This window comes from Rhinopithecus roxellana, chromosome 10 (genome assembly GCF_007565055.1).
Source record: "Rhinopithecus roxellana isolate Shanxi Qingling chromosome 10, ASM756505v1, whole genome shotgun sequence".
Lineage (NCBI taxonomy): Eukaryota > Metazoa > Chordata > Mammalia > Primates > Cercopithecidae > Rhinopithecus > Rhinopithecus roxellana.
Genome location: NC_044558.1, coordinates 10,969,405 through 10,979,472, shown reverse-complemented (window position 1 = coordinate 10,979,472; position 10,068 = coordinate 10,969,405).

The window sequence follows — 10,068 nt, the reverse complement described above, 5'->3', positions numbered from 1 at the left end:
AAGGGAATATGCTGTCTTGAAAGGAAGGACCCAATCCAGGCAGGATTCATCACCTGCTGACTAAAGAGCCCTTTGGCTCTGAATAATCAGCAGCAGTACCCAGGCAGTATTTGCCATAGGTATTGGGTGAGATCCAGTGCCATGCTGGCTTCCAGTGTGACCCAACACATTCTTAGCTATGGTAGCCATGAGGAGAGACTCCTTCTGCTTGAGGAAATGAGAGGGAGTTTGGACATAGATAAGGAGAGATTTAACCTAAGACTAATGGGGACTTTATCTTGCAGCGTAGGTATTGGCTTGACGACAGTGGGGTAGAGCACCAAGTAAGCACCTGGGGTCTTCGATTCCAGGCTCCTGGATAGCATTTCTGGATCTGCCCTGGGTCAGAGGGGAGGGAGCCCATTGCGCTGAAGATAGAGACCTGGGCCTGGCAACACTCACCATAAGCTTACTGAAGAGCCCTTGGGCCTTGAGGGAACATCAGTGATAGCCAGGTAGTGGTCACCACAAGCCTTGGGCGAGACCCAGTGCAAGCCTTGGGCGAGACCCAGTGCTATGCTGGCTTCAGGTCTGACCTAGTGCACTCCAAGTGGTGGTGGCCACAAGGGTACTTGTGTCGCTATTCCCCCAGCTCCAGATAGCTCAGTATGAAGAGAGACACCCTGTTTCTTTGGGGAAAAGTAATGGAAGATAACAAGAGGCTCTGCCTGGTAATCTAGTAAATTCTCTTCTATCACACCCAAGACCACCAAGGTGGTACTTCTATGACTCTGCAAGAGTCATAGTGTTACTGGGTTTGTGGTGCTTCCTAATGTAGATGTAGCTGCAGTGATCAAAGACTTAGATCACAACACTCAATTCCCTTTGAATGCTTGGAGAGTTTTCCCAAGAAGGATGGGTACAAACAAGCCCAGAATGCAAAGACTATAATAAAAACCTAACTCTTTAATGCCCAGACACAAATAAACATCCATAAGCATCAAGACCATTGAGGAAAACATGACCTCACTAAATGAACTAAATAAGGCTCCAACGACCAATTTCAGAATGCAGAGATATGTGACCTTTCAGACAGAGAATGTGAAATAGCTATTTAGAGGAAGCTCCATGAAATTCAAGATAATTGTATTAGTCCATTTTCATGCTGCTGATAAAGACATACCTGAGACTGGGCAATTTACCGAAAAAAAGAGGTTTAATGGACTCACAGTTCCACGTGACTGGAGAGGCCTCACAATTATGGTGGAAGTTGAAAGGCACATCTTACATGGCGACAGACAAGAGAAGAGAACTTGTGCAGGGAAACTCCCCTTCATAAGACCATCAGATCTCATGAGACTTATTCACTATAAAGAGAATAGCATGGGAAAGACCCACCCCCATGATTCACTTGCCTCCCACCAACTTCCTCCCACAACATGTGGGAATTGTGGGAGCTACATTTCAAGATGAGATTTGGGTGGGGCACAGCCAAACCACATCAATAACATAGAGAAGGAATTCAGATCCTATCAGAAAAATTTAACAGAGCAAAAATTTAACAAAAATAATTTTGAAAAAATCAAGCAGCAATTCTAGAGCTGAAAAATTCAATTGACCTACTGAAGAATGCATCAGAGTTTCTCGACAGCAGAATTGATCAGTCAGGAGGAATTAGTGAGCTCAAAGACAGGTTGTTCGAAAATATGCAGGCGGAGGAGACAACAGAAAAAACAGAAAAGAATGAAGCATGCCTACAAGATGGAGAAAATAGGCTCAAAAGGCCAAATCTAATTGTTATTGACCTTAAATAAGGGGTAGAGACAGAGATCAGGGTAGAAAGCAAAGGGATAGCAACAGGAAACTCTCCAAACCTAGAGAAAGATATCAATATTAAAGCACAAGAAGGTTATAGAACACCAAGTAGACTTAACTCAAATAAGACTACCTTTAATAATTGAACTTCCAAAGGTCAAGGATAAAGAAAGTATCATAAAAGCAGCAAGAAAAAAGAAACAAATAACATACAAAGGAGCTCCATACAAAGGAGAAGTTTGTCTGACAGCAAACTTCTCAGTGGAAACCTTACAGGTCAGGAGAGAGTGGCATGACATATTTAAAGTGCTGAAGGGAAAAAAACTTTTACCCTAGAATAATGTATCCAGTGAAAACATCCTTCAGGCATGAAGGAGAAGTAATGATTTTCCCAAACAAACAAAAGCAGAGGGACTTAGTCAACACTAGACCGGTTGTATAAGAAATGCTAAAGGGAGTTCTTCAATCTGAAAGAAAAGAACATAAGGTGCAATAAGAAATCATCTGAAGGTACAAAACTCACTGGTAATAGTAAGTACACAGACAAACAGAATATTGTAACACTGTAATTGTGATGCATAAACTACTCATATCTTGAGTAGATTAACCAAAAAATTAATAACTGACACAACTTTTTAAGACATGGACAGTACAATAACATAAACAGGAACAACAAAAAGTTCAAAGGTGGTGACATGAAGTTAAAGTGTAGAGTTTTTATTAGTTTTCTCTTTGCTTTTTTGTTTAGTCAATCAGTGTTAAGTTGTCGTCAGTTTAAAATAATGGGTTATAAGATATTATTTGCAAGCCTTATGGTAACCTCAAATCAAAAAACATACAACAGATACACAAAAAATAAAAAGCAAGAAATTAAAACATACCACCAGAAGAAATCACCTTCACTAAGAGAAAAACAGGAAGGAATGAAAGAAGGAAGAGAAGATTGCAAAACAACAAGAAGACATATAACAAAATGGCAGGAGTAGGTTTTATCAATAACAATATTGAATGTAAGTGAACTAAACTCTCCAATCAAAAGATACAGAGTGGCTGAATGGATAAAAAAACAAGACCCAACAATCTGTCACCTACAAGAAACATATTTCACTTATAAAAACACACATAGACTGAAAACAAAGGGATGGAAAAAGATGCTCCATGCCAATGGAGACCAAAAAAGAGCAGGACTGGCTATATTTATGTCAGATAAAATAGATTTCAAGACAAAAACTGTAAAAAAAGACAAGGTCTCTTTGACCTTATGATAAAGGTGTCAATTCAACAAGAGGATATAACAATTAATTGTAAATAAATATGCGCCTGACACTGGAGCACCCAGATATATAAAGCAAATATTAGAGCTAAAGAAAGAGATAGACCCCAATGCAGTAATAGCTGAAGACTTCAACACCCCACTCTCAGCATTAGAGATATCATCAAGACAGAACATCAATAAAGAAACATCAAACTTAATCTGTCCTATAGACCAAGTGGACCTAATAGATATTTACAGAATATTTCATCTAATGGCTGCAGAGAATGCATTCTTCTCCTCAGCATATGGATCGTTCTCAAGGATAGATCATATATTTGACCACAAAACAAGTCTTTAAAAGTTCAAAAAAGTTGCCGGGCGCGGTGGCTCCAGCCTGTAATCCCAGCACTTTGGGAGGCCGAGACGGGTGGATCACGAGGTCAGGAGATCGAGGCCATCCTGGCTAACACAGTGAAACCCCGTCTCTACTAAAAAATACAAAAAAATTAGCTGGGCATGGTGGCGGGCGCCTGTAGTCCCAGCTGCTCGGGAGGCTGAGGCAGGAGAATGGCGTGAACCTGGGAGGTGGAGCTTGCAGTGAGCTGAGATCCGGCCACTGCACTCCAGCCTGGGCGACAGAGCAAGACTCCGTCTCAAAAAAAAAAAAAAAGAAAAGAAAAGAAAAAAAAGTTCAAAAAAGTTGAAATCATGTCAAGTATCTTCTCTGACTACAATGGAAAAAAAACTAGAAGTCAGTAACAAGAGGAACTTTGAAAACTATATAAACACATGGAAATTAAAAATATGCTACTGAATGACAGGTGAGCCAATGAAGAAATTAAGAAGGAAGATAAAAACTTCTGAAAACAAATAATAATGGGAACATAATACCAAAATCTATGGGACACAGTGAAAGCAGCACTAAGAGGAAAGTTTATACCTAAAACCGCCTCCATCAAAAAAGTAAAAATGCCTCAAACAAACAACTTAACAATGCATCTTAACTAGAAAAGCAAGAGCAAACCAAACCCAAAATTAGTAGAAGAAATAATAAAGATCAGAGGAGAAGTAAATGAAATTGACATGAAAAAAGATACAAAAGATCAATGAAACCACAAGTTGGTTTTTTTAAAAGATAAAATCAGCAAACCTTTAGCCATATTACTTAAGAAAAAAAGAGAGACGATCCAAATGAGTAAAATCAGAGGTTAAAAAACGGGGACATTACAACCAACACAGCAGAAATTCAAAGGATGATTAGAGGCTACTGCAAGCAACTATATACCAATAAATTGAAAAACCTAGAAGAAATGGATAAATTCCTAGACAGATACAACCTACCAAGATTGAACCATGAAGAAATCCAAAACTTGAACAGATCAACAATAAGTAATGAGGTTGAAGCTGTAACAAAATGTCTCCCAGGAAAATAAAGTCCAGGACCCAGTGGCTTCACTGCTGAAATTTCCCAAACATTTAGAGAAGAACTAATACCAATCCTACTCAAATTATTTTATTTTATTTTATTTTATTTTATTTTAAGACAGTGTTTTGCTTTGTTGCCCAGGCTGGAGTGCAGTGGCACAGTCTCGGCTCACTGCAACCTCTGCCTCCTGGGCTCAAGTGATTCGTCATGCCTCAGCTGTAATCTCAATGTAGCTGGGATTACAGGTGTGTGTCACCACACCTGGCTGATTTTTTCATTTTTAGTAGAGATGGGGTTTTGCTATGTTGGCCAGGCTGGTCTTGAAATCTTGACTGCAAGTGATCCACCTGCCTCAGCCTCCCAAAGTGCTGGTATTACAGGCACAAACCAACGTGCCCAGCCCTCAAACTATTTTAAAAAATAGAAGAGGAGGGAATGCTTCCAAACTCATTCTATGAGGCCAGTATTACCCTGACACAAAACCAAAGACACATTAAAAAAAATTTCAAACAGGGAGGCCAAGGTGGGCAGATCCCAATGTCAGGAGTTCAAGACCAGCCTGACCAACATGGTGAAACCTCATCTCTACTAGAAATACAAAAATTAGCCAGGCATGGTGGTGGGCACCTGTAATCCCAGCTACTCGGGAAGCTGAGACAGGAGAATTGCTTGAACCAGGGAGGTAGAGGTTGTAGTGAGCCGAGATCATGCCATTGCACTCCAGCCTGAGCAACAAGAGTGAAACTCTGTCTCAAAAAAAAAAAAAAAAAAAAAAAGCCAAAAAAATCCCAAACAAACAAAAAACCCTACATGTCAATATCCCTGACAGACATTGATACAAAAATTTCCAACAAAATGGCAAACTGAGTTCAACAACACATTATTTAAAAAGATCATTCATTATGACAAAATGGGATTTATCCCAGGGATGCAAGGATAGTTCAACATACACGTATCAATCAATGTGATACATCGTATCAACAGAATGAAGGAGAAAAACCATAGGATTATTTCAATTGATGCCAAAAAAGCATTTGATAAAATTCAACATCCTTTCATGATAAAAACGCTAAAAAATTGGGTATACAAAGACATACCTCAACACAATAAAAGCCATATATGAGACAGACCCACAGCTAGTATTATACATAATGGGGAAAACCTGAAAGTGTCGCCTCTAAGATCTGGAACATGAGGAGGATGCCCATTTTCACCACTGTTATTCAATATAGTACTGGATGTCCTAGTAGAGCAATCAGAAAAGAGAAAGGAAGGAAGGGCATTCACACTGGAAAGGAAGAAGTCAAATCATTCTTGTTTGTAGATGATGTGATATTATATTTGCAAAAACCTAAAAGAATTCACCAAAAAACTATTAAAACTGATTAAAAAATTCAGTGAAGTTGCAGGATACAAGATCAACCTACAAAAAATCAGCAGCATTTCTATATACCAACAGTGAACGATCTGAAAAAGAAATCAAGAAAGTAATCCTATTTACAATAGCTACAAAAAAAAATAAAATTACTGGGAATTAACCAAAGAAGTGAAAACCATACAGTGAAAACTATAAGACACTGATGCAAAAAATGGAAGAGAACACAAAAACAGTAGAAAGATATTCTATGTTTATGGATTGGAAAAATCAATCCATAGTACCTAAAGCATCACATGAGATTTAATACAATTCCTATGAAAATACCAATGACATTCTTCACAGAAATAGAAAAAGTAATCCTAAAATTTATATGGAACCACAAACCCAGAATAGTTAAAGCCATCCTGAGCAAAAAACCAAAACAAACAAACAAAAAACTAGAGGAATCATATTACCTGACTTCAAATTATATTACAGAGCTATAGTAACTAAAACAGCATGGCAGTGGCATCAAAAACAGATACATAGACCAATGGAACAGAATAGAGAATTCATAAGTAAATCCATACATTTACAGTGAATTCATTTTCAACAAAGTTATGAAGAATAAACACTGGGGAAAGGACAGTTTCTTCAATAAATAGTGCTAGAAAACTGGATATTGATATGCAGAAGAATGAAACTAGACCTTTCTGAGGCTGAGGTGGGAGGATCACTTGAGCTCAGGAGTTTGAGACCAGCCTGGGCAACACAGTGAGACCTCATCTCTATTAAAAAAAAAAAAAAAAAGGAAAGAAACTAGACCCTCCTCTCTCTTCGTATACAAAAATTAAATAAAATTAACAACTTAAATAAAAGACTTCAAATTATGAAACTACTAAAAGAAAACGTTGAGGAAACTCTCTAGGACATTGGTCTGAGCAAAGATTTCTTAAGTAATACCCCACAAGCACAGGCAACCAAAGCAAAAATGAATAAATAAGATAGCATCTAGTTAAAAACTTCTGCCCAGCAAAGGAAACAATTAACAAAGTGAAGAGATAACCTACGGAATGGGAGAAAACATTTGCAAATTATCCATCTGACAAGGGATTAATAACCAGAATATATAAGGAGCTCAAACAACTCAACAGGAAAAAAATCTAATAACACGATTTAAAAATGGGCAAAACGTCTGAATAGACATTTTTTGAAAGAAGACATTGAAATGGCAAACAGGTATATGAACTGTTTCATCATACCTGATCATCATCAGGTCACATGCACATTAGCCTAGGGCTACACAGGGTCAGGATCATCAGTATCACTGTCTTCCGCCTCCACATCTTGTCCCACTGGAAGGTCTTCTTTGGAAGTAAGGCATGGAGCTGACACCTGCGATTATAACAATGCCTTCTTTGGCAACACCTCCTGAAGGACCTGCAGAGGCTGTTTTATAGTTAACTTTTTTTTTTCTTAATAAGTACAAGGAATAGACTCTAAAATAATGATTAAAAATATAAGAAATAGCTGGGTGCCATGGCATGTGCCTGTAATCCTGGCTACTTGGGAGGCTGAGATGGGAGGATCCCTTGGGCCCAGGAGGTTGAGGCTGTTGAGTGATATGATTGTGCTTGTGAATAGCCACCACATTCCAGTCTGGGCAACATAGCCAGACCCCATCTCTAAAAAAACAAAAGGATACTAAATACATAAACAATAACAGTTGTTTCTTATCATTATCAAGTATCATGTACTGTACCTAATTGTATGTGCTATACTTTTATGTGACTGGCAGCACAGTGAGTTTTTTTGCACCTGCCTCACTACAACAGTGTTTGTGCAGTGCCTTGAGTTACGGCTTCATGGAATCATGAGGCAACAGAAATTTTTTAGCTCCATTACAGTCTTATGGGAACACAGTGTATATATGGTTCATTGCTGACATAAACATTGTTATGTGTGCATGACTATATATATTTTGTCTTCCTACCATTTCCTGACATATAGCTTCTAGAACCCTTGGGATCTCCAGAGTGATAAGAGTGTCTTATGTATGCTAATGAATGACTGGTGGCTGGGGGCTCCTAGATAGTTTTAGGATTGGGGTGGTCACCAATAAGACCAAGGCATGATTAGAGGGCTGGAATTTTCAGCCCTACCCCTCAACTCCAGGGAGGTTGAAGGTTGAGTTGATCAACAGCCATCAATGATGGCCAATGATGTTATCAATTATGCCCATGTAACGAAGCTTCCATAAAAACCCAAAAGAACTGGTTCCAAGAGCTTCTGGACAGCTGAACGGGTGGTGGTTTCTCGCAGGTGGTGCACCTGCGTGGGGCCTGGAAAATCTGTGCACCTTCTCACATGGCTTACCCCACGCATCTCTTCCATCTGGCCATTCCTCCGTATCCTTTGTAATATTCTTTAAAATAAATGAATAAACCTTAAGTGTTTTCCTGAGTTCTGTGAGCCATCCAGCAAACTGGACCTGAGGAGGGTGTCAGGGATACCCAGATTTAAAGCCAATCAGTCAGAAACTCAGGCCACATCCTGTGCTTGGGACTGGCATTGGAAGTGGGAGACAGTCTTGTGGGACTGAGCCCTGACCTTGTGGGATCTGATGCTACCTCCAGGTAGATAGTATCAGAATTGAATTGAGTTAGAGGACACTCAGCTGGTGACCTCTGGAGAATTCAGTGCAGAATCGATGGCTTGCTTGGCGTGTGGGGAAACATCCCTATGCATTTGGTCACAAAAGCATTCTGTTATGAGAGTATAGTATGGGAGAAACAGATTTTGATTTTCTTTTCCTATTCAATCTTTTGCATTCTAGCTTACTCTTTTTGTACATTGTTAAGGAAACTTTTGCCTAGTCCAAGGCCACAAAATTTGCCTTAACGATTTTCTTCTAGAAATTTTATAGTTTTAGGTTTTACATTTAGGTTGGTAATGTATTTAACTTCTTTTTCTTTTTTTTTAAAGAGATGATCTTGCTGTGTCACCCAGGCTGGAATGCAGTGGCATCATCATAGTTCACTGTAGTCTTAAACTCCTGGGCTCAAAATCCTCTTGCCTCAGCCTTACAGCTAACTGGAACCACAGGTGAATGCCAGCATGCCTGGCCAATTAAAAAAAAAAATTTGTAGAGATGGGGTTTCACTGTGTTGCTCAGACTTGTCTTGATCTCCTGGCCTTAAGTGATCCTCTAGCCTTGGTCTCCTGGGCTGCTGGGATTACAGGTATAAGCCACAGCATCCAGCCTGTTTTTTTTCTGTTGAGACAGTCTTGCTCTGTTGCCCAGGCTGGAGTACAGTGGTGTGATCTCTGCTCACTGCAAGCTCTGCCTCCCGGGTTCATGCCATTCTTCTGCCTCAGCTTCCTGAGTAGCTGGGACTACAGGCGCCTGCCACCGTGCCCGGCTAATTTTTTGTATTTTTAGTAGAGAGGGTGTTTCACCATGTTAGCCAGGATGGTCTCGATCTCCTGATCTTGTGATCCACCCACCTTGGCGCATCCAGCCTGCTTTTTTATAACTTTTATACGTGGTGTGAGGTATGGGTTGACATTTTTTTTTTCTTATAAATGCCCAATTATTTTAGAGCCATTTATTGAAATAAGTATCCTTTTCCCATTAAATTCTATGTTGAAAATCAATTGATCATGAACACACAGATTTTTTTTTCAAGCCAGAGTCTCACTCTATTGCCCAGGATGGAGTGCAGTGGCATGATCTCAGCTTACTGCAACCTCCTCCTCCTGGGTTCAAGTGATTCTCCTGCCTCAGCCTCCTGGGTAGCTGGGATCACAGGCATGCACCACCATGCCTGGCTAATTTTTGTATTTTTAATAGAGACAAGGGTTCACTATGTTGGCCAGGCTGGTCTCAAACTCTTGATCTCAGGTGATCTGCTTGCCTCAGCCTCCCAAGGTGCTGGGATTACAGGCGTGAGCCACCACGCCTGGCCAACACATGGGTTTATTTCTGCATTCTCTTCTGTTCCTTTTCAAAGTATATCTATCCTGTCACTTCTACCCCATTGTAATTTTATAGTAAGTCTATAAGTAAGACTATAGGGTAATGTAGTCCTCCAACTTTGTTTTTCTTTTTAAAAATTGTTTTATCTGTTCTTGGTCCTGTGGGTTTTACTATAGATTTTAGATAAATGTTCTTTTTATACATTTTGCATATGTGTGAATATGTTGGGGGAAATCACTGAGTTAATGGCAATATGC